Source organism: Pongo abelii, chromosome 18, assembly GCF_028885655.2.
Source record: "Pongo abelii isolate AG06213 chromosome 18, NHGRI_mPonAbe1-v2.0_pri, whole genome shotgun sequence".
In the NCBI taxonomy this organism is placed as follows: Eukaryota; Metazoa; Chordata; class Mammalia; order Primates; family Hominidae; genus Pongo; species Pongo abelii.
In genome coordinates this window covers 34,562,629-34,582,449 of record NC_072003.2, presented here as the reverse complement: position 1 = coordinate 34,582,449, position 19,821 = coordinate 34,562,629, and the positions used below count along the sequence as shown (strand labels likewise).

Below are 19,821 nucleotides of genomic sequence, written 5' to 3'. Positions count from 1 at the left end.
AAGAGAACTAGAGCCTGATGATAGCAAGTAGAACCTCAAGATGTGACTGAATTGCTACAATCTTATAACAAAACTGGAACAGATTAGGAGTTGCTTCTTATGGATGAGCGAAGAAGGTGGTTTCTTGAGATGGAATCTCCTGGGGAGGATGCTGTGAACATGGTTGGATGACAACAAATGATTTAGAATATTATGTAAACTTGGTAAAGCAGAGGCACATTTTGATGGGATCGACTCCAATTTTGAAAAACCTTCTACTGTGGGTAAAGTGCTATCAAACAAGATCACATGCTACAGAGAAATCCTTTCATGAAAGGAAGAGTCAATCAATGTGGCAAACTTCATTGTTGTCTTATTTTTTAAAATTGCCACAGCCACCTTAACCTTCAGCAAACACCATTCTGATCAGTAAGCAGCCATCAACATTGAGGTGACCTTCCACCAGCAAAAAAAAATTGTCTTGCTGAAGGCTCAGAGGATTGTTAGCATGTTTTAGCAAAATATTTTAAATTAAGATGTATACATTGTTAAAAAACATAATGCTTTTGTACACTTAACAGATGCATTATAAACATAGTACTCATTAGTATAAACTCATATGCTCATTAGTATAAACATAAATTTTATTTATTTTTTTGTTTTTAGAGAGTCTCACTGTCATCTAGGCTAGAGTGCAATAGCATGATCATAGCTCACTGTAGCCTCAAACACCTGGGCTCAAGCAATTCTGCCTCAGCCCCCACCAAGTAGCTGGGACTACAGGTGTGTGCCACCACATCTCGCTAATTTTTGTTATTTTTTAGAGATGAGATCTTGCCATGTTGCCCAGGCTGGTCTCAGACTCCTGGCCTCAAGCCATCCACTCTCCTCAGACTCCCATAAACATAACTTTTGTATGCACTGGGAAACCAAAAAAATTGTGTGACTCACTTTAATTGTGATATTTCCTTTATTGTGGTGGTTTGGAACTCAACCTGCAATATCTCTGGGATATGCATGTGTATGGAAGGCTGATTATTTATTTATGAGGCTGGGTGTGGTGGCTCATGCCTGCAATCCCAGCACTTTGAGAGGCCGAGGAGGGTGGATCGCCTGAGGTCAGGAGTTTGAGACCAGCCTGGTGAACACGGTGGAACCCTGTCTCTACTAAAAATACAAAAATTAGCCAAGTGTAGTGGTACATGCCTGTGATCCCATCTACTCAGGAGGCTGAGGCAGGAGAATCCCCTTGAACCCAGGAAGCAGAGGTTGCAGTGAGCTGAGATCGCACCACTGCACTCCAGCCCAGGCAACAGAGGGAGGCTGTGTCTCAAAAAAATAAAAATAAATTTATTCATTTAGGCTGGGCGCAGTGGCTTACGCTTGTAATCCCAGCACTTTGGGAAGCCTAGGCATGTAGATCACCTGAGGTCAGGAGTTCAAGACCAGCCTGGCCAACATGATGAAACCCCGTCTCTACTAAAAAATACAAAAATTAGCTGGGCATGATGGCAGGTGCCTATAATCCCAGCTACTCAGGAGGCTGAGGCAGGAGAATCACTTGAACCCAGGCAGCAGAGGTCTCGCTCTGTTGCCCAGGCTGGAGTGCAGTGGAGTGATCTCGGCTCACTGCAAGTTCTGCCTTTCAGGTTCAAGTGATTCCCCTGCCTCAGCCTCCTGAGTAGCTGGGATTACAGGTGCCGCCATCACGCCCGGCTAATTTTTTGTATTTTTTAGTAGAGACGGAGTGTCACCATGTTGGCCAGGTTGGTCTTGAACTCCTGACCTTGAGTGATCCATCCCCCTTGGCCTCTCAAAGTGCTAGGATTACAGGTGTGAGCCACTGCATATGGCCTAAAAAATTATTTTTTTATGTACATAGTGTGACGACTTAGCAATCTTAACCCTGAAGTGAAAAATAGCCTATTCATGATAACTTGTTGTTTAATATTAGTTTCTTTTCTGTGTAGTGAATTTTTTCTTTGAAAACTTTCCAGTGTTGTGGTCTGTGTTTTGTGTATTCAAGGTAGCACTAGACTGAAGTTATCTTCATGTGGGATTTGTTTCCTGGAATCTTTGTATCCCCTTTCTTGAATCAAGGTCTTTTTCTTCCCAGATACTCAGCAAAATTGCTCTCTGATATTTTTTTGTTTTCTGGTAATGGAAAGTGCTTTTGTATCTGAGGTCAAGTCATTCTTTTTAAAGAATGTTGCTTTTAGATTGTAGAAAATAACTCAAAATAGTCATTGTTTTATATTTTATGAATTTGTAATTTAGGTAAGAAAATTTAAATGGTAGCCGTTGAGAAATATTTAGACCATAGCTAATGTCAGCGCCAGGCTATCTCTAACATTGGAAAAGGCACATTACTTCTTAAAACAGTCAGTGTGTATTTTCATCCCAGTTGTTCACCGTGGTAAGACTACGCTGGAAGACTGTGTGCTGCAGTGTGAGATGACCAGAGTAACAGCGCGGACATCAGCGGAGTTTCTAATGAAGAACTTGGATTTATATAGTGCCAAGGTAGAAGCTCTTGTCCTCTTGGGGAAGTTGTAAATGAATATATGAAATATGGGACCAAGATGTATGTGCATAGTCCCACTCTCTTCAGACAGTCATCCCTACCAAGTCAGTCAAACTCAACTGTGCAAGGGTCTCCTCATGTAGCATTTTCAAATGATAGAAGAAATGTAATAAATCTCACAATTACTTTATGTAGCTTTGAGAGAGGTTTAGGTCCTTAAAATTATAACTTTGGAATTGTAGATTCACACAGTGTTGTAAGAAATAACAGGGAGAGATCCTGCATTATGCCCTTCACCAGTGTCCCCTGATGGTAACATCTTGTGAAACTGTCATGCAACATCACAACCAGAATACTGACATCGATCCAGTCAAGTGGAAGAATATTCCCATCACCACAGGGACCCCTCATGCTGCCGTCCTAGAGCCAAACTCACCTGCCTCTCCCACCAACCTCTTCCTTAACTGCAGGCACACCTTAAGCTGTTTTTCATTTCTACTTATTTCATCATTTCAAAAATGGAGAAATGGAATCACACAGTATGTCGCTCTTTGGGATTGGCTTTTCTCTTAGTGCGGTTCTGTGGAGCTTCACCTAGGTTGTTGTATGTACCAACAGCTTGCTCCTTTTTACTGTGGAGGAATAGTCCAATGTGTGGTTGTTCCACAGTTTGTTTAGTCACTTGTGCAAGGATGTCTAGATTGTCTCCAGTTTTTGCCTATTGTCAGTAAAGCTGCCGTAAACATTCGGGTACAGGTTTTTGTGTGAACACATTTTTCATTTTTTAAGGGGTAAATGCCCACGGATGCAAATGTAGGTCATATAGTAGTTGCATGTTTAATTTTTTTTGTAAGAAACCGCTAAAATGTTTTTCAGAGTAGTTGTACTATTTTACATTCCCACTAGCAATGTTTGAGTGGTCCAGTTTCTCCATGTCCTCGAGAGCATTTGGTGTTTTGACTATTTTTTGTTTTAGCCATTCTGATTAAGTGTGTAGTGATATCTCATTGTGGTTTTAATTGTCATTTCTCTAGCTGTTAATGATGTCAAGCATTTTCTCATATGCTTATTTGCCACCCTTATATCCTCTTTAGTGAAATATCTGTGACTTTTGCGCCATTTTGTAATTGGATTGTTTGTTCTTCTTTACTGTAGAGGTTTGAGAGTTCTCTGTATATTCTAGATACTAGTCCATTGTCAGGTATGTGGTTTGGAGACATTTTTTGCCACTCTGTAGCTTGTCTTTTCACCTTCTTCATATGGGTTTTTATGGAGCAAAGTATTTACTTTTGATGAAGTCCAGTGTATCAGTTTTTCCTTTTATGAGTTGAGGTTTTGGTGATAAGAACTCTTTGCCTAGCCATAGATCCTGATTTTCTCCTATTTTTTAAAAATTTTTATAGCTTTATATTTTACATAAGGTTGTGATCCATTTTCTAGTTAATTTTGGTATGAGGTGTGAGGTTTAGGTCACGGTTCATTTCTTTTCCTATTCTGTTTCACTAATCTGTGTAGCCATCCCTCCACCAATACCTGTAGCTATACATTAAGTCTTAAAATCAGGTAGAGTGATTTCTCCTACTTTTTTTTTTTTTCAAAATTGTTTCAGCGACTCTAGTTCCTTTGCTTTTCAATACAAATGTTAAAATAATTTTGTCTATATCCACAAAAGATCATGCTGAGATTTTGATAAGAACTTTAATAAACTCATATGTCAATTTGGGAAGGATTAACACCTTCCAATCTTTGAACACAATGTAGTTCTCCATTTATTTAAAATCTCTGTTTTTTTTTTTTTTTTGAGATAGGGTCTCGTTCTGTCACCCAGGCTGGAGTGCAGTGGCATGAACATGGCTCATGGCATAGCTTCAGTCTCCTGGGCTCAAGCCATCTTCCCACCTCTGCCTCTCAAGTAGCTGGGATCACAGGTGCATGCCACTACACTGAGCTAATATTTTTTACTTTATTTTTTGTAGAGATGGGGTCTTGCCATGTTGCCCAGGCTGTTCAACTCCTAGGCTCAAGCAGTCCTCCTGCTTCAGTCTCCCGAAGTGATGGGATTATAAGCATGAGCCACCACACCCAGCCAAATCTTTGTTTTCTTTCATCAACATCATGTACTCTTCAGCATACAAATGTTCTATGTATTTTGTTAGATTTGTACCTAATTATTTCACTTTTTTGAGTGATTGTGATATTTTTCATTTCAATGTCCATATGTTCATTGCTAGTATATAGAAATATAATTTATTTTTATATGTTTATCCTATATCCTATGACTTTGTTAAACCGTACTTATAGGAATGTTTTTGTAGATTCCTTGGGATTTTCTATATAGAGAGTATTGTTATCTGCAAATAAGGGCAGGTTCTCTTTTTTCTTTTCTAATCTTTATGCCTTTTTCCCCCCTTGCCTTATTGCACTGGCTAGAATTTCCAGCACTATGAATGCAGACATCCTTACCTTGGTTTTGATATTAGGGAGAATATATTTAGTATTCCATCAAAAAGAATAAGGTTGACCAGCTTTTTAGATATTCTTTATCAAGTTGAAGAATTTCTGCTCTATTTCTTTTTCTTTTTTTTTTTTTTGACAATTTTTATCATAAGTGGATGTTGACTACTTTTTTTCTGAGTTCCTTTCTCAAGAATAGGCTGACTTTTAATGTTTTTTTCTGGATAGATTGATATGATCACATGATTTTTCTTACTGGAAAACAGAAAATGGTGGGTTACGTTGGTTGATTTTCAAATTTTGAGCCAGCCTTGCCTCTGTGGCATAAACCCCACTTGGTCATGGTATATAATTCTTTTTATATATTGCTGAATTATATTTGCTAATCTTTTTTAGGAAATTTTGCATCTATATTCATGAATATTGGACTCTAGTTTTGGTTTTCTGTACCACTGTCTTTGTCTGGTTTTAGCGATAATAATAGCTTCATAAAATGAATACTGAAGTGTTCTCTTCTATTTTGTAGATGAGATTGTGTAGAATTGCTGTTCATTCTTTAGATGTTTGATGGATTTCTCCAATGCAATCATCTGGGCCTGGAGGTTTCTCTTTTGGGATTTTTAAATTATGAATTCAATTTCATTAATAGTTAAAAGGGTATTCAAATGACCTATTTCATATTGAGTATATTTTGGTAGTTTGTGCTTTTTGTGGTATTGGACTACTACTTCTAAGTTGTCAGATTTATATTTATAGAATTGTTTGTAGTATTTCCTTATTCTTCTGATATCTTCAGGGTGTATAGAAAAGATCCCTGTTTCATACTTGATATTGGTAGTTTGTGTCTTCTCTTTTTTAAGAACCAATTATTTGTTTCATTGTTCTGTGTTTTTTTTTCTTTTTGATAATTGTTTTGTTTTCAATTTCATTTATTTTAGTTCTTTTTTTAAATTTAATTTTAATTTTTACGTTTTTATGTTCTTTTTATGATTTCATCCCTTCTGCTTCTTTTTGGTTTATTTTACTTGCTTTGGGTTTTCCACCTGAGAGATTAGATTATTGATTTGAGACTTTTTCTCTTTTCTAATGTAAGCATTTAATGCCAGAAACTTGTCTCTCAGCATTGCTCTAGCTGTTTTGTAAATTTTGATATTTTTTATTTTTATGCTTTGATTCATGCAGAATTTAGAAGTGTGTTGTTTAGTTTCCAAATATTTGGAGTTTTACAATTATCTTTCTGTTGTTGATTTCCAGTCTCATTCCATTGTGGTCAAAAAACACGCTATATGATTTTAATTATTTTAAATGTCTAGAGGTTTCTTTTATGGCTCAAGATATGGTCTATCTTGATACATATTCTGTGATCAAATGAAAAGAAAGTGAGTCATTCTTACATTCTGTCTGCTGTCATTGCGTGGTATACTCTGTACAATGTCAACTAGATCAAATCGGTTGGTGGTGTTGAGTTCTTTTGTATTCTTTCTGATTTTTTTCTTCTGTCAATTGTTGAGAGAGAGGTGTTGAAATCTCTAATTATAACTGAATTTGTTTGTTTGCCTTTTCAGTACTATTAGCTTTTGCTTCACATATTTTGCAGTTCTATTATTTGGTATATGCTCATTCAGGATTGCTATGTCTTTTTGGTGAGTCAGCATGTTTATGATCACTTTATGTCTGTCTCTGGTAATTTTTTTTGCTCCAAAGTCTACTTTATCTGATATTAATATAGCCACACCTGCTTTCCTTTGATTATTGTTTGCATGATATGCCTTTTTCTATTAATTTCAACTTGCCTATATTCTGTTTGAACTGAGTTGTAGACAGCATATAGTTGAGTCATGTTTTAAACCCAATTTGGCAATCTTTGTCTTTTAATTGTATTTAGATCACTCACATTTAATTATTGATGTTAAGTCTTTTATGTTTTCTGTTTGTTCTGCTTTTCATTTCTTGATTTGCTTTTTTTCTGCCATCCTATGGATACCCAAACATTTTTCAGAATTTCATTTGTTTCTGAGAATATCTCTCTGTATAGCTTTTTTAGTGGTTGCTGTAAGTTGTATGTTATATGTGCATAACATCACAGTTTACTGGTGTCACCAGTTCAAGTAAAGTGTAGAAACCTTGCCTCCCTTTATTATTCTTTACCATCTCCTTTTTATAATTGTCTCAAACTTTTCCTTTACATACATACATCTAGAACCATATTAGAAAATTTTATGATTTTTGATTCAAATGTCAAACATAATTTAGAACACTCAAGAGAAGGAAAGCTTATTGTATTTACCTATATCTTTGTTTAATGTGTTTTTTTTTCTTTCTGATGTTCCAAGATCGTCTCTTTTATCATTTCTTTTTTGTTTAGATAACTTCCTTTAGTCATTCTATGAAGATAGGTCTGCTGGTGACAAATTTTCTTATTTTCCCTTCTTCTTAGAATATCTTGATTTCCTCTTCATTCCTGAAGAATATTTTCGCTGGTTGACAATTTTTTTCTTTTAGCCCTTGAACAATACTTTGTCTCTTTCATCTGGCATCCATGGTTTCTGATGCTGTCAATCACATTTTCTCTCCTATAGGTAAGGCATAAAATGTTCATTGATGCTTTCAAATTTTTGTTTTTAGCTACGCTAGTTTAATTATGAAGTATTTTGGCATGGATTTCCTTGAATTTATCCTGTTTGGGGTCTGCTCAGCTTCTTGAACCTTGTTATCCAAATCCTGCCAAATTTGCGAGCTTTTAGTCATTATTTCTTCAGGTATGTTTTTAGCCTCACCCTCTTTCTCTTCTCTTTCCAGGACTCTGATGACATGAATATTGGATCTTTTATTATATTCCAGCAGACCTTTGGAGCTCTGTTTACTTTTCTTTTTCAGTATGTTTTCTCTGCTATTGGGTAAATTTTATTGTTCTATCTTCCAGTTCACTGATTCTTTCCTCTGTTGTTTTCATTCTGCTGTTGAGCACATCCACTGAGTTTCTATTTTAGTTATTGTATTTTTCAGTTCTAAAATTTCCATTGGGTTCTTTATATCATCTACTTCTTTGCTGAGACTTTCATTTTTCATTGGTTTTATGTGCATTCATAATTCCTTATTGAAGCATTTTTATCATGGCTGCTTTAAAATCACTACCAGTTAATTCTATCATCTCTGAAATCTTGGTTTTGGCATCTGTTGATTGTCTTATTCATTTTGACATTTTCCTGATTCTTGGTATGACAAGGGATTTTCAAATGAAAGTTGGATATTTTTGTATTATGTTGTGAGAATCTGGATCTTCTGTTTTAACTTGGCTTCTCTGATACTACTACAAGAAGGGACAGGGTTGGGGGTAGATGGGCATCATCTTGTTACTGGTGGAGGTAGAAGTCATGGTTCCCCCTTGGTCTCCATTAATACCCAAGTTGGGTGGAGGAGCTCCTCATTACTGCTATGTAGGGGTGGGAGGTGTAGCTTCCTACATGGTGTCCACTGGCACTGTGATATATGGCAATGGTCTTGTTACCACTGGGCAATGGTGAAAGTCTGGAATCTCCAGTAGGCCTGCTCTGACACTGCCCCAGTAGGGAGAGAGTGGTTGTCTGGGCACTGCCAGGTTGGGATACAAGTCCAGGATCCTCATGTAGTTTTCACTGACACTGCAGAGAAGGCCTTGTAACTGTGGTTGGTGGGGATGAAAGTCCTGGCTCCTTGCTTGATCTTCTCTGGTACTGCCCCAGTCAAGGTGTGGTACCTGGTTACATCCTTGAGGGAGTGAAAGTTTAGGTTTTTCTCTTGACCTTTGCTGGCATGGGTGAGATTTGGGCTGCTGTTTTATTCTGTGGTATTTACCTGGAATAGAGCTATTATTATCTAAAAGTTTTCTGTCTTTCTAAGTTGCTTAGTCCTTTCATTAGAGCAGCTTTTTTTTGGGTGTATGTCTGTTGGTGTACTGGATTGCTGGCTTCTTCAGCTCCAAGTCTAGGGATTATGAAGCAAAAAGAAGAAAGGAACTTAACCACTGTGTTGGTGTTGTTTCTTGGGTCCTGAGGTCCCTAGCTGGTCTGCCTTCTTCTCTCCACTTTTCAGTCTTATGCTTGTTTTATATATAATGCCCACAGTTTTTGGTCGTACCTAGCAGGAGGAATAGGGACATCTACTCCATTATCCCAGAAGTGGCAGGCTCCTCAGTTACTTTTTAATTGACAAATTATCTGTACATTTTCATAACATATTTTGAATATGACTTTCATTTGCTACATGACTGCTGGTTTTAATTGTTCTCCTTTACAAATTTTATGTGATTCTTGATAGTTTGATATTTAATTTTTACTATCTTGCTGTAGATATTTTTAATGTAATCACCCCTAAACCTTTTTTTGCACATAACCCCAAACTGACAATCTCTTAGAAGAAGGCTCAATTAGCACATTTTTAAAATCCTCTCTACAGAGAGTTAGATTGGTGTATACATAGGGTTCAGGCATATGTACAGGGTTAAGTAATCATAAATGTTTTCTCATAGAATACTAGTGCTGCTAGAAAATTAACTGAACATACATGCAGTAGATGTGTCATCAATGGTTATAGCAACCCTTCTTCATCGATGCTGTTGTGTATTAAATTATTCCCAAATGGTTGCTGAAATAACTATAGAGGTTTGGGTGAATTATTTTTGTTTTCCAGAGTGCCTTGCATAGCATTAGGAAAGAAATTCTTATTACTCTTATGTTTTTTGGTGCCATGAGGTGTGAGAGAATAGTGTCATGTTTGATCCTTCTGGTTACTCTGTTTGAATGACATTTGTACTGGCTGCTAACGTTAACGTGTGTGGCAGGGAAAGCCATTGTTTAACTCATACAAATGATTTTTAAGTTGGGTGGGGTATTTTAAAACTGGCACATTTTGGAAAATGTGGGTCTTGTTTCTATCCTCAAATTACAGTATTTTACTAAATTCAAATACTTTTCTCCAACTAATTGAGTATCTGAGAGAATGGTCATTTTGAATAAGTGCATCTTTCGACAAAATTGTTAAATGACCTTTTTTTGGCAGAATCAGAAAACATTTATCTAGAATGAAAAAGAGTAGAACAAGAATTAACTGCTGGCACGTAGGCAAGTATGTGTGTGTGTGTGGTTTTGAAAGTGATAAATTGTCAACAACTTGCTAGAAATGGAACAAATGGAAATGATTAAAAATGGCTGATAAAACTTATCTGTAAAATACTTTATCTTTGTGCTGTACATTTGTACTGTGTTAAAGGCTAAGAAGTAATTATAATAAACTCTTATAGTCTTGCCTTTTAAAAACTGATTGTCATTTTCTCAAACTGTGACTCACAGGGTGCCGGTATAGAAATCTACCCTGGGAGTCAGTGTACACATTTCGATAATATCAGTAGTCAGTGATTGGAATCTCTTGTAATAATGCTTTGTTACCTATAGATCTGCAGAAATGACAGAGGAAATCTGTGTCACTAAGGGCTCAGACTGTGCTACAACATAGAACTAAGCATAGCTTTTCCCCTTTATTTTTAGAATAGCGTGAATAAAGAAGATTTTTAAAGCAGGAAATGTTGAATATGACAGTTCCTAAAACATTTTTTTTCGTTGTCACAGGACTTCTTAGATGAACATTGTGACATTCCCAAGATATCCATGGTGAATAATATAATACATAATAATGAAGGTTATGGTGCTGTCTTGGTGAAACCTACAGTCTTCTCTGACCTGCAAGAAAATGCTTAAGATGGAACTGAAAGTATGTTATATTTAGTAATTTTTAATATAAAACCAGACATAATTTATTTCTGCATTAAATGCTGATTAAGGATCTGAGTCTTCCTCTCTTCCTTCAAAAAGGTTGTTGGGATATGCATGGGCATGGAGAGAGAGAAGGTTGATAAAGCCATAACATTATAGAATGTGAAAGGAACTTTCAAGGTCAACTAGTTCAAATGTCATTCAAAGTCTTGATGTTGTGGTTTCTGCACAGTTCCCTTCTTATCATACTTAGCTTTCAATGAGGGTGGATGTGTGATATCAACAGGGGCTGTGTGACAGCAATGGTGGGTGTGTGATGCTATGGTGGGTGTGTGACAGCAACAGTGGGTACGTGACAGCAAAGGTGGCTCCTCCTGGCATTTATTAAGGCTGGAGGCAGTGACATGAATGTGCCAGGTTGAAGGCTGCATTTCCTGGAGGGGATAGTGGAGTTTATCTCTGTTTTTACTGGTAGAAGTAAATGCATTCCTGTCACCTGCCTTTCTTGGCAGCAAAGGGGAGCTAACTCAGTGGAAATTTGTGAACTTCAAGCTATGATGTAGATCACTATTAAGTCTCGTCATAGAGAAGGATTAAGCATTGATGTAGGTGAGGAAAGTTTAAAGCAGTTTATTTATTTCATCAGCTTTTTCAGGTTGAAAGAGGAGTTAAAGGGTAGTCCTTGTCATTCTTCAGGATGCGCTCCAGTTACATCTCTGCAAGTTCTTTATTTCTTCACAAGTCTCACAAAAGTGAAATCAAGGTGTCAGCTGGGCAGGACTCATCTGAAAGCTCTGGCAGCAGAATCTGCCTCCAAATGCATTCATGTCATTCACTGGCAGAATTCATTCCTTTAGCTCATGGGTCTGAAGTCTCCATTTTCTTGCTGGCTGCTGGCTGTTTGCTGGGGCTGGCACTCAGCTCCTAGAGGCTGCTCTTAGGTTCTTGCCTCATGGCATCCCTATCTCAGCAACAGAGAACATCCCTCAAGGAAAATCTTTCATGCCCTGAATTTCTCTGACTTCCTGTTTTGCAACCAGCTGGAGATAACTGATTAGCAATCTTAATTACATTGTAAAATTACAATGCAAAATTCTTCTGCCATTTAATAGCCATGAAAGTAATACCAGGGGGTGGGGATCATGGGGCCTATCTAGAATTAGCTGCTAGACTGGGACTTCATTTAGAAAAGTGGCACTATCTTATCAGTCTGTGCATCCTACCTCCTAACGCAGTGCTTAGCAGATAGTAACTATCCAGGAAATGTCTGTTAAGTAAAAGTAATTCTGGGATGAAAAGGGTAAAGGAAGAGTTCAAAATTGGTGATCCTGAATGAGGGTCAGGGAACCTTGGCATAGAAAGCAAGGCAGCTGCTCATTGAGAATCTTATGGCAAACAATTTGTAAAATCCAGTTAGAGGACAGCAGAAATCGTTTGCCAAAAAAAACTTGAAAGCTCTAACAGACTATGTAGAAAGATATGTTTTAGTTGGGTTAGCTTGTATATTTAACTTTGTTATTATTTGTTTGTTTCTCCAGAAAATAAAGCACTTAAAATTCAGACAGGTGGAGAGCCAGATGTGGCTGAAAGAGTGGATCTAGAAGAGCTGATTCAGTGTGCAACTGGTAAAATGGAGCTTTATGTAAGAACTGACCCTTCTGAGCAAGTCGAGGGAAAATTGTAAATGAACTAATTGCTGCCTCCACACAAAAAGGCCAGATGAAGAAGAACAGGTTGAGTGAACTGGGGTCACGCAAGCTGATGACAACTTAATGTCACAGGAGATGTTTGTTGGGATTGTGGGGAACCAGTTCAAGTGGAGTGGGAAAGACAGTTTTGGCACATTTCTTTTCTGACCACAGGGATGTAAGTAGATAGCAAAATACTGGATTTTGCACATGCTGCCATAAGAATCACTGTTGCCATTGTAGTTGCTGTAATATCTGTATTTTATATTTGATTACTTGGGCTTGAGTGAAAGGTAGATTTATTTCCATTTGCAGATGTTGCACGTAAAACACTCCCCTTTATAAGAAAGATCATAAACACATATAAAATAGAAAATATTTGGAGATTGCTTATCTGAAAGTCTTGCTTTCTTATACACATGGTTCTCTCATAGTAAGCCTGGTAGTAACTTTTTAGTGTAATTACCTTTAGCACTTCAAAGACGAGGAAGAAAGGAAGGGAATGTAAGACTAGTGCATAAAAATGCAATAGGTGTCATATGCATAGCGTTCTTCTTAGAGTTGCCTTTTCATCCCAATTACAGTGACTCTGATTTCCATGCTGTATTTGCATAATACTTGTCTTAAAATAAAAGCTTTTATGATTGGGAATGTATCTGCCTAATCAGACTTATTATTGAGACTGTCAATGGGATGCATTTTTCTGTTGAGCTATGCAGTCATCAAAACAGCGATAGACAGCACAGGAGGTTTGAAGCAGAAATGAAATGTGTTATTCAGAGCCAATGTTGTAAATAGAGTATTTTCACTATTGCTGAATGTGAATGATTAAAAACAACGTATTTTTCAGGCCAAGCAGTGGCTCACACTTGTAATCGCAGCACTTTGGGATGCTGAGGCAGGAGGATCACTTTAGCCCAGGAGTTTGAGACTAGCTTGGGCAACATAGTGAGACCCTGTCTCTACTAAAAATAAATTTAAAAAAAAAATAGCTGGGTGTGGTGGTGCATGCATGTAGTTCCAGCTACTCAGGAGGCTGAGGCTGGAGGATCCTTGAGCCCAGGAGATTGAGGCTGCAGTGAGGTGTGATTGCACCACCACATTCCAGCCTGGGCGACAGAGCGAGACCCTGTCTCAAAAGAAAGTATTTTTCTCTTACCGTTACAGTATTCTGATTATAATACTGACATAGTCAAAATGATTAACTGTACAACCTGTATCTGCTGTGTGTTCTTGGTATCATATTGTAAAACACAGCTTTTAAAAATATTCGTATTTTAAAAACTGTGTGTGACATTAATATGCCTAATTATTAAGATTATACTGATGAAATAACAAAATTGAATCCTGTTATATCTTTTCAAACCCACGATGGGCCATAGTGTCGGTGTCGCATATGTGATCCATTGAAGAACACATGGTATTTTGGTATCTGTTTTTATGCTTTAGAAAGAGTACTACATTTTTTCCCATGAAGTGTGGTTATATTTGTTTCTTAAATTTGAGTGAAAAATAATTCTTATTTTTTGGATGCTACTAAATGTAGGATTTGTGTTAAATTTATTATTTGATCATTGAAAGGTATTTTTACTTTTTAAAAACCTTATCGCAAAGAGGTTTAAAAAGTAATGTTCATTTCTGCATCAGTTTCAGCCAAATGTTGATATTAAAACGTTCTATTCTTTTTTAAAATTTTTGCCTCAGATGGGATGCCTTAAGATAAATACCACTTATTCAACTTAAAAAAAAATCACTTTTTTTTTTTTGAGATGGAGTCTTGCTCTGTCACCCAGGCTGGAGTGCAGTAGTGCTATCTCAGCTCACTGCAACCTCCGCCTCCTGAGTTCAAGCAATTTTCCTGCCTCAGCCTCCTGAGTAGCTAGGATTACAGGTTCATTCCACCATGCTCAGCTAATTATTTTTGTATTTATTTTAATTTAATTTTATTTTAGTTTGTTTTTGAGATGGAGCTTTGCTTTGTCACCCAGGCTGGAGTGCAGTGGCATGATCTCAGCTCATTGCAACCTGAGTCTCCTGGGTTCAAGTGATTCCATGCCTCAGCCTCCCAAGTAGCTGGGATTACAGGCGCCTGCCACCATGCCTGGCTAATTTTTGTATTTTTAATAGAGACGGGGTTTCACCATGTTGGCCAGGTTGGTCTCAAACTCCTGACCTCAAGTGATCCACCCACCTTGGCCTCCCAAAGTGCTGGGATTACAGGCGTGTTACTGACCTCAAGTGGGTCCACCCACCTCAGCCTCCCAAATCACATTGGTTTTTCAATTGAATTTCTACTTTATCTTGGTTTAGGTTTTGTAGATAAGTTTGTAACATTAATACCTTCCTTGCTCCTTTTTATAACATAGAGTTTTTCAGATTTCATTTCTATTTTAGTTTAAATCTAAGCTTATATTAATTTTTACTCACATAATTCGTTATAATGAGTAGGCCTACTTTGTTCTTATTTAAGTTATATGCAGTACATTTTGCCTCAATTATGGAGAGTTAAACATCTCCAGTGGTATAGCATAGGGAATTTAGGGAGTGCCCTGGAGGGGTATGGATTTGATATTTGAGATTAAAACACTGATGTGGAAAAAGGAGAGACTTCTGTATTGACTAATTGTGTGTCCTGTCCTTATGGTCCACACTTAGTGTGACCTTGAATTTATGGCAGGTAGCAAAATTCTATACCTTGATCTGAGTATTTTATTTCAGCTTCTTTAGATGTATTTCTCTTCCTCAGTTTCTTGTTGCACCATAGATACTAACATGAATATATTTTTAAAAACTGCCCAGAGATCATTTGATCTCAAGTGTATATACTTCACTTTTGTGGAGTTATAGAAGGATGGTGAAATAACCATTTTCTGGATTTTGCTTTTCAGAGGGAGATTGAATAAAGTTCAATAAAACACTGATGAGCTCATAAGAACTGTGTCATTCATGTTTCTTTGTAATTCAGTTTGCTGTTTTTACTCTTATTCCTTTCTGGGAAGTACATTCCACAGGCTTCTATGGAAATTAAATTGAAATAAATTTTGATAATTGGGCTTTGATGCAAAATTTATGCATAGCATTTAATTTTATAACATTTTGTTTTATTCTGTGATTAAATATATATATGTGTGTTTTAAAGTCTTATATGTGTTGAAGTGAACATTCTCCTCTTTTTCCTCACTATTTAATAGAAAAATATACATTTTTTTAAAAACAACAAAACAGGCATAATGTAACAACACTCTGAAAATTGCTGTTGCTATTTTCCCTTAATACATTGCAGAAAAATATATCTGTACATACAAATCCACCTTATTCTTTTGATAGTTGTGTTACAGTCCATTGCCAGAATTCCTTCAGTTATAAGTGATAGAAACTTAACTGAGAAAGGCTGTATGAGAGTTGGTTCCTGGAACTAAACATCTAAGGATAAGAGCTTGATTATATTTCTTACTTTTATAAGGTTTCTTGACAGTATGAGTTCTCTTTTCTTTCTTTTCTTTTCTTTTCTTTTTTTCTTTTTTCTTTTTTTTCTGAGATGGAGTCTCGCTCTGTTACCCAGGCTGGAATGCAATGGCGTGATCTTGGCTCACTGCAACTGCCGCCTCCCAGTTTCAAGCAATTCTCCTGCCTCAGCTTCCTGAGTAGCTGGGACTACAGGTGCATGCTACCATGCCCGGCTAATTCTTGTATTTTTTTAGTAGAGACAGGCTTTTGCCATGTTGGCCAGGCTGCTCTCAAACTCCTAACCTTAGATGATCCACACACCTTGGCCTCCCAAAGTCCTGGAATTACAGGTGTGAGTCACCACACCCCACCAGTATGAGTTCTTCCGTGTAGTTAAAGGGAACAAGTAAGAGTGAATACTTCACCACATTTCTTACACACATAGGGTGTTTAGCCAGTGTGAATACTTTAATGTCTTCTAAGAGAACATGGAAAAACAAATCTTCCCTATATTCCTACATTCATAGAGTTTCTCTCCAGTATGAGTTGTTTCATGGTTATGCAGGTGACTGGAATGAGTGAAGCCCTTACCACATTTCTTATATTTGTATGGCTTCACACCAGTATGAATTCTTTTATGGTAATGGAGGGAGCTGAAGTATCTGAAGGTTTTATCTCATTAATTACATTCATAGAGTTTCTCCCTAGTATGAGTTTAATTATGATTATGAAGGTGTCTGGAATGAGCAAAGCCTTAACACATTCCTTATATTGATAGGGGTTTGCTATAGTTCACAGTTATAAAGAGAACTGAAATATCTGAAAGCTTTACCACATTTCTTACATTTATAGAATTTTTCTCCAGTGTGAATCTTTTCATGTATTTTAAGAGACAAAGGAAAAATGGATCTTTTCCTACATTCCCTATATTCACAGTCTTTTGCTACTGTGAATTCTTTCATGTATTTGACAGGACCTGGAAAAACTGAAGGCTTTCCACATTGATTTCATGTATAGGGTTTCTCTTCAGTGTGAGTTCTTTCACGGATTTGCAATGAATTGGGAAAATCAAAGGCTTTCCCACATACTGTACATTTATAATATCAACTTCCAGTGTGTGTTACCATGTGTCCTTGGACACTGGTGAGAAATGAAGGCTTTTCCACATTGTTTACATGTGTATGTCTTCTCTCTGCATTCGTCACACTCTGATTTTTGTCCAGAATTAGGTATGCTATGACTCCAAAGGGAAGAATGGCAGGTGAAGGTGTTTCTACGCACACTGCTTTTACATGGCTTTGAGGCAGGAAATTAAAAAGAAGAAAACAAAATAAGAAAATAAAAATAAAAAGAAAATAAGAAAGAAAAATAAAAGAGAAATATAAAAATAAAAAGAGAAATAAAAAGAGAAAAACCAGCTTGAAAAAAAGAACAAGCTTCTGTATTAGGTTGACTCATCCTAAAAGCAGTAACAGGCAAACTCCAGACCCAGGCAAAGTCTCAATAACATTATCTAAGAAGCCAGGGCTCCAAGAAATGTGCTCTGGAGAGTCTCCCAGCACTCCCTCAATATAAGGAGAAGAAAAACAAATTGTTTTTATTTTCCTTTCCCCTATAGTATGAGAAAATTTATGAGTTTATAGATTCCTGTTTTCTGTAACTGCTAACTCCAAGTATTCTGTTTTTCATCTAAGCAGCACAGTGAAGGTCATAAGACATGCCTGAGCAGGCCTGGATTGCAGCCATCTGGGCACTATAGCGAAGGTTATAAGATAAGCTCATGCAAGGGACTTGAGCAAACCTAGATAACAGCCATCTAGGCCGCATAGCAAGAGTCACATGTAATTCTGAGTTATGAACCTGTCACAGCTTCATTAACTGCCTTTGTTCTGCTTCTGTACACTCGCTTTTGCTCCACTACACTTCACACCACTGTAAGCTTGCTTCAAACTAGCCAACCCCCTTTTAGAAGTATGTATAAAATTCAAGTCCTGTCTTTGTTCTAGGCCCAATCCCTTGATATTAATCCCCTAGGTCTGAGTGCACTCAATAAAATCCTCCTATTTTACCTGTTGATCTCTCCAATCTCCTGATTCTCACAACAGCTTTACTCCAGTAGGAATTTTCTTGTTCAGATTAAGATTTGGAATCTGGCTGAACATTTCTCCATGCTGACTACCTTCTTTACTTTCACACAGTCTTGCTACCATATGACTTCTTTGATTTCTTCAAGAATTTTTGCACTGATCCTTAGTGGTCTGGTTTTCTCATTTGTTTCCTATAGAAGCTATGTTTCTAAAAGTTTCCCACATCACATTCCCTATAGAGACCCTTTTGGGAAGGATCCAGCAAAGCCCACCCCTCCAGGGTGAAGTTACAGCCACATCCTCAAAGGCCACTAGTCAATTTCCCAGCTTCTGCAGTATCTGAATGGTCTCCCAACAGATCTCCTAGTACCTACAGGTCGCAGGATGATGGAAGCCCCAGAGGAGCCTCTGGGAGTCTTTTGGAACAGTGGAGACCAATAAGTGAATAGGGGCCTGATCTGCTTTCTATCTGTATGGATTTGCCTATTCTTGATATAGCATAAAAATGGAATTATGCAATATGTACCCCTCTGTGCCTGGCTTCTTTCAGTTAGCATAATATATTGGAGGTTCTTCCAAGTTGTAGCAGTCTACATTGATTCCATAGCCAGGCATGAGTACTTTCTTTTTATGGCCTAGTACTATTCCACTTATGTACATACAACAATTTATTTATTCCTCTATTTATCCATTGATAGATATTTGGGTTGTTCCCATCTTTTCGCTGTTATGGAAAATGCTGCTTTAGGGAGTATAATTTTAAAGTTTTCTGCCTTTCCAACTGACAAAGATTAAAAATATTTACATTTTAAATTGCTTTGAATGTTATAAGATTTATTATTTGTACCAGTCACCAGTAAATATGTTCATGGATACTCAGATTCCAGTAGGAATTTTCTTGTTCAGATTAAGATTTGGAATCTGGCTGAACAAGATTGTGGACAAGAGCAGCCATTTTGATGATGGCCATCAACCAGTGAATCTAAATATGTGCTGGGAACTTTTTGTCTGATCCTGTGTTAAGTGCTGTAGATGGTGGGACTTCCAAAATAAGCATAAAGAAGAGTTGTTTATTACTTTACCCCACCCATTGCCCCAGCTCCAGAACCATTTATTCTGCAGAATTGCATGGGGTACAAGAAATATGAGTTTCTTTTTAAGCTATTTTTTATGAACCTCTTGATTTTTAAACATCTTTTATGAGGCAAATGATCCTTTAATGCATTATCACAGTGGCTGAAATCCCACAAAATTTCTTAGCCTCAAATTTGCTAGCCTGCTCCAGAACCATTTATTCTCCAGAATTACATGGGGTACAAGAAATCTGAGTTTGACTTGTTTTTAAGCTACTGATTATGAACCTCTTGATTTTAAACATATCTTATGAGGCAAATGATCCTTTAATGCATTATCACAGTGGCTGAAATCCCACAAAATTTCTTAGCCTCAAATTTGCTAGCCTGCTCCAGAACCATTTATTCTCCAGAATTACATGGGGTACAAGAAATCTGAGTTTGACTTGTTTTTAAGCTACTGATTATGAACCTCTTGATTTTAAACATATCTTATGAGGCAAATGATCCTCTCATGCACTATCACAGTGGTTGCAATCCCACAAAATTTCTTAGCCTCAAATTTGCTAGACAGAATAGCCTTTAGCCATTATCACATTTGCGGATTTCTGGGCAGCCATATTTCCAATGTTTACTTTCCATGCGTTAATGGAAGTTGTAAGCTGCTTCTTAAAAATTTATTTTAGGCTGGCTGTGGTGGCTCCTGCCTGTAATCCCAGCACTTTGGGAGGCTGAGGTGGGAAGATCGCTTGGGGCTAGGAGTTTGAGACCAGCTAGAGCAACATAGCAAGACCGCATCTCTAAAAAATTTTAGAAATTAGG

The 19,821-nt window shown here is 37.2% G+C and overlaps 1 pseudogene; it reads left to right on the top strand.

Moving 5' to 3' along the window:
- The first annotated feature begins 167 nt into the window (after positions 1 to 167).
- Positions 168 to 12,560, top strand: LOC103889538 (SHC SH2 domain-binding protein 1-like; annotated as a pseudogene).
- Positions 12,561 to 19,821: the final 7,261 nt, after the last annotated feature.